General features: G+C 45.1%; 1 long non-coding RNA gene across 3 annotated transcripts; it reads right to left on the bottom strand.

Moving 5' to 3' along the window:
- Positions 1-319: 319 nt before the first annotated feature.
- On the bottom strand, positions 320-5,169 carry LOC119386013 (uncharacterized). Of its 3 annotated transcripts, XR_007415874.1 has the most exons (4): positions 4,185-5,169; positions 3,569-3,649; positions 2,105-2,269; positions 320-1,789 (listed from the first exon to the last, which is right to left on the bottom strand). It is a non-coding gene; the product is annotated as an uncharacterized LOC119386013 (long non-coding RNA). The 3 variants fall into 3 exon arrangements; XR_005182214.2 differs by having other exon boundaries at positions 3,569-5,165; XR_005182213.2 differs by lacking the exon at positions 3,569-3,649 and having other exon boundaries at positions 4,185-5,164.
- Positions 5,170-5,846: the final 677 nt, after the last annotated feature.

Raw genomic sequence — 5,846 nt, 5'->3', positions numbered from 1 at the left:
GTGAAGTTAGGTGGTTGTATCAAAGGAGTGAAATGAGGTTTTACATGCGAAGAACCCATGCCATGCTTTGATATATAGAAATAGCAGCCTGTAGTAATTATTGTGTCGTAGTGAAATTCAACCAAATTCAATGGATGCCACCTTTGAAAGAGGTGGAATTTGGTTGAATGTCACTACGACAAAAAAATTACTAGAGGCAGATTTTTCTATACTTCAAAGCTGGGATGGGTTCTTTGCGTAAAGAACTTCAATTCACCCCTTTGACAGAACCACCTAACTTCACTAATTAAAAAGTTAATTAATTTAACTCTTTAATTGCAGTCCCAAATGGTCTTTAACAATCTTAAGACGCCTGCCGCTACAGCGCAAGCAATTCTCAAGGCAGCCAGCAAATATCGCATTTTCGCGATTTTTGAGAATTTTCGGCACATTTCTTGAAACACCCGGTATAGCCAACCTTAGGTTCACTGTAATGAGGTTTACAATGGTACTGTCACGTCTGGCAATTGTTCTCACAGAAGATTGTGATGCCAAAATTGGGAGTCTGATAAAATCACTTCGCCTATATTTCGATGCATTTGAACAAGTCATTGAAGAGTGGATGACGTTTTCTCGCACTGCTGCTTTACCCGTATATGGCTTCACTTTCAGTCCCATTACTCAATCTTCTACACAGATTCTCTCATGAGAACCGACAAGTCGACAAATCACACTACTGACCAAATTTGTGGGCAAGATTTCTAGACATGAGACATCGTCTAAATGTTGAAAACTGGCTGTGAAACAGAGTGCTATCAAAACAAAACAAAATGTCCATATAAGTAGCTAAAGTATCCTGAAAAATCAACACACTCTTTTGAATACTGTCTGGGCTTCCCCACTCACATAAATCAGCTGCAGTTTTTTCACACATATATACTGCCGCTCACTCGGGTATTCCTTCGACATTGGCGTAGCTGGTAGAGGGAGGAGGGTTGGTGGTTCTAACCCTCAAAAGTTTTCAATTTTGCATGTACGCGTACATTCGCAAACATGCACGACTACACGCAGTGACGAGAAACGGTTGTGGCAGCTATATTTTGTATTTATTTTAGGCTGGCTGGTATTAGAACAGGTGAGTTCAATCACACTGCAAAGCTCTCCGGGCAATGTCTCGGATATCAATGGCATTTCAAATGAACTTGAAGGCAATTCCATTAGTGAACTTCCTAACTCTGTCTGAACTTTTCAAACAAGGTATTCCTTTACACATTTTTTGAATTTTCTCAAAAAAGCACTGTCAGGTACGAAATTCTTTATTTAAACATCTCTTCTTTGCAAGATGCAATATCTAAAACAGGGTGACACGTCGAGTAGTGTCAGAGCCCTACAGCTATGAAAGACACAAAATATGAAAGACACAAAAGATGTCACAAATACAGCTACATAAAGTAATGCAGCTGCATTACTACATAAACACAGATAGCAGAGAAAAGTGCTGCAGCTTGAATTACATTTTTCTGCTTTAGAAAGGCCAAAAACATTTCAGGCGTCCACAAACCACACTTTTTGGTGGCCTATCTCCTGGCAATGCAATTGTCTGCACAAGAGCAAGCATCTGGGAATACGCAAATGGATACTGTAAGTTCTTTATATAATACACCAAAAGACAAAAAATAAGTGCCCGCGGTAATCCAGATGTGGAGACAGAGATGACTTCGGCTTGGCTGCCAGCAAAAACGCAGACTTAGTCAGGAGTGCAGTAAATGTGAGGCGCTGATATTTGAAGTTCATCACCAGGCAATTCCGTCTACAAAAAGAAATTACAGACTACATAAACTACTAGCCAAAGTTTGTTGGTGGTGCAGAGTATGGTATGCATGCGCTTGCCCACAGAATAAAATGAAGATATGTGCCAATAAGGGCAAAATGAGAACAGCGAGCTATTAATGCTGGCACTAGCAAACCATATATTCAGTGTTACAACATACCACAAGTGGGAGTGTTGTGGTGTAAGATACAAAAATTTTAAACAGGTTTTTCAGAGGCACAAGGAATCCTTTTTGCGTATCTACGAGAGGGCTCAAGCCGCAAACTATTAGTGTTGAAGAGGGTGTCCACGTACCTCATTTATCAGACTGTGCCCAACGTTGCCTTGTATGTGCTTCATAACATCCACCAGTGTGCAGACCCGTTCTTTCTTTTCAGAGAAAACGTCTACCACATCATTGAGTTCGCTCTCGAGTCTTGCTATGTTAGCATTGAACCGAAGTTCCACCTCGATGCACAACTGCAACAAAGCAATTTAGGACATTGAGAACCATCACTCCTATGAAAACAGGCTTAAATTAATGTTAGGCGTCATAAAAATCAGCTGTACAGATGTGAACACTAATGTTCATTAAGTTTATCAGCTGATTCGCTAAGAACTATTCGACATTGGTCGCCATTAAAGCTGACATTTGTTATAGTGGCTCATTTTTAATGAACATCTTTTGCAGATTTGATTCAAAAATTCGTCGAATTTCCAGACCGCGGTGCCGGCGATGCCGCAACTGCAGAGCACACCGGGTGCGCCGGAAGGTGCTGCGGCACGCCGGAACTTACCTCGACGTGATCTGAATGATGGTGCGCCACGCGAGGACCTCGCCGCGTGAAAAACAGTGTGTCATCTGAGGAGAGCAAGCCGACTGATGGTCCATCGCGCGTGATGTGCAGTGCTTGTCGCATTCTTTGTGATCTTAAAGTGGTCATGATAACGCTGCCAGCGTTCCCCTCAACGCTACAGCTCACGTCATGCTAAGCAGTGTTGTTGCGGGTCGAGGATCGCACATGACAGAGACAGCGATGAGCGTCAAAGCTAAAATTACAAAGAAAGGCAAAGTCAAAATTACAAAGAAGGCGACAAGCATCGCATATCACGCGCGAAGGACCGTTGCTGGGCTCGTTCCCCTCAAATGACACGCCGTCTTTCCCGCGGCGAAGTCCTCACGCGGCGCGCCATCATGAAATTACGTAAAGGGAAGATTCGGTGTGACGCAGTACACGGACCGCCCTTCCGACGCACCCGGTGCACTCAGTTTCGATATCGCCGGCACAGCGGTCTGAAAATTCGACGATGGATCTTTTGAACTACACCAAATATTTTCGATCTTTTTGCTAAATCTCACAGATTTTTTTTTTGTAAAGCCCGCCTGTAAAGTGAAACTAAATGCGCAGAGAGCGCCACTGGCATCCGTCAGTTACGCCCAGTGAAGGGGCGGATTCAAATTATCCCATCAAAACATGGCCCACAGCTAAAAAAATAAAACATAAGGTTTTTGTAATTTGCCAATCAATGGGTGCTGTTCAGCGCTTGCTTAAAATTTACAACAATCAGGTTGCTAGCGATGCCCGGAGCGTCACATCACAGGTTCTTTTTCGTTAATTGCTCGGGGAACTGAAACCAGCCTCTAGAAAGAATACTCGGCACGAAAGGCGTTACGCTTGCCTAGTACAGCGGATACTGTAAAACTAAAACACAGAAAACAGCTATTCTACTTATATATGTAAGTACTTATTTTAAACAATGCTGGCTTTACGTATTCACGATTACTAAAGGTACCGGCCTGTCCGGAGTTCTCCAGCACATTAGAGACAGCATTTCCAGCCGTAGGTGCTCCCATAGACGCTGTAAAAACTCAAATTATTAGTAGCGAAGCTCCTTAGGCCGGCACCCCGCCGTCGCCGTTGAAGACAGTCAAACAAACAGACAAACATACAAACAAACAGTGTTGAAGACAAACGTCATAGACAAACAGTGCACCGTAGGCTTCTCTAAGTGCTTGCAAAGGAGCACGTGTTGCTGACACTATTACACTGTTGCCGTCATAAAAGCTCGAAAAACAGAACGCATTGAGAATACCTGCAAACAATGCCAAACGCGGTTATAATGTCAACAAACGTCATGACAAGGGCACTGCCGAAGCTGACGACGAACACAAAGCCGGAGTGGCCAAAGCAAACGCATAAAGCGCCAAAGAACCGGCGAAAGCCTTGCCAGGCATCGTTCGCGACGAATTCCCCCATTGGGCACAGCTGAAGCCTCCTTTTCTTTCCTGGCAGCCGTTAAATCTCGACAGGTGCGGGTGAGAACACTTTCGCACAAAAAAAGTTTATCTATACCGAAAACAGAGAAAACAGAACAATGAAAAAGAACCACTTACCAAGTTCGTCTAATCTTCCATGCGATCCGGGGCAATGATCACAGTAGTCACACCGTACGTTAGCTGAAGCGAGCACAGTGTAGCGTTCACAGTCACAACCCACTTCTTTGCAGCGGCCGCGCGCTATTCCAAACAAGTCCACGTTCAACGCTGACATGTTCGGAAGCGCGTCCAACGCGAATAATGGTATAAATTTGGCGCGAAGCCGGCGACGCGAGGTAACACACACGGCCAACACCATGCACCGATCACGACGCCATCTACGTAACGCCTTCCGACACGCAGCGCTGCAACAAGAATACATGTAGAGATACCATAGAAACATGGCCGCTGCTTCTGCCCCGAAGCATGATTCAAACTTTCGGATCCGGCTACTCGCACTTAAACAAGACCACGTCCATTGTGAGTAAAATAAAACGAAAGTTTGTGACCAGAGTTCGCTCTTAGCAGGAGTTTTGCTGCATTGAAAACTATCATTTTTTATTGAAGCGTGGCGAAAGAGATCATTGTTGCTTCAGACCACTGTCTATTTCATCAATCCACAAGTCTCCTCGGCAATGGAGCGGCAGTATGTGGCTTTTCGGTGTACCAAGACCGCGCTGGCGAGAATTGGCGCGTTGGGCCACCAGTGTCAATGTACAATACAGCAACGAATGACGTATTGCAGATGTTTTTTCTGTCTATTTTATGTCATTCCAGTTTGTTCAGACGCTTGCTCGCGCCGTAACCGAGTTTGTTCAAATAATAGATATTTTTAGCCGAGTGTCGCTTACGCTCAGCCCCGCTTGAGTGTAATAGAAGCATTTTGAGTGCAGAGTTACTGTATATACAGTTACTCAATTTGAGTGGGCCGAACAGCCGGTTCCGGGCTTGCTTGGGGGTGAGGCGCGGTGTGTGGAAATCCTATACATAGTTTTCATGTGACGTCACAGATAGGTTCTCTGCGCTATGTACCTCTAGATGGCTGCCACCGTGACTTTTATCTCATTAGAGAGTGTCAGTGTAGGGGACGACGCACAGTCGTTCTGCCCCTGTGTTATTTGTGCTCTCCCGCTTTCTTCTGTTCGCCAGCTGCGTCAAGGGAAACACAAATGAACGCTAGAGGGCTCCGGCATTAATGTAATGTCACGGTTTCTCACTCCACGCGTTTTACACGGCATCTCAACCAGGTTGTACTCCAAGATGGCTAACAAAGTGACGTCAATGAAAACTGCGATGCGGTCGAAGTGAATAGGGTTGCGTTGTTTGGGCTGTGAGGCACACGTTCCCTTCGAAGCGTCCTTGTAGGATGCAGACCACGTTCGGCAGGGACGCCGATGAGCATCCCTTGCGTCACTATAACGTCCCCACCACGTCACACAACATCACGGTACGTGATGACGTCATTACGTCATCGCTTAGTAAAAAGTGAGCCGATCATGGAGGCGGTGCAGAACCAGGGAAGGTGCAGAAAGCTTGCAATGTATCCCGTCCTGGAGGCAGTCCAAAACCACATTAGGTGCATAAAACTTTCGCAGGTGGACGGGGGAGAATGAATACATTGACGGAGAAGAAAAAGATGGCTTTCGCCTTCTCATACGGATATACAAGGGCACATGTGTGAGAAGAACGCTGATTTTGTGATACTCGAGAAGTCGGTTATTGTAAGTCTTGCAATATTCG

The sequence above is a fragment of the Rhipicephalus sanguineus genome, chromosome 1 (genome assembly GCF_013339695.2).
Source record: "Rhipicephalus sanguineus isolate Rsan-2018 chromosome 1, BIME_Rsan_1.4, whole genome shotgun sequence".
Classification (NCBI taxonomy): domain Eukaryota; kingdom Metazoa; phylum Arthropoda; class Arachnida; order Ixodida; family Ixodidae; genus Rhipicephalus; species Rhipicephalus sanguineus.
Note: the sequence above shows the minus strand (reverse complement) of the source record. Positions and strands in the feature narration are given on the sequence as shown.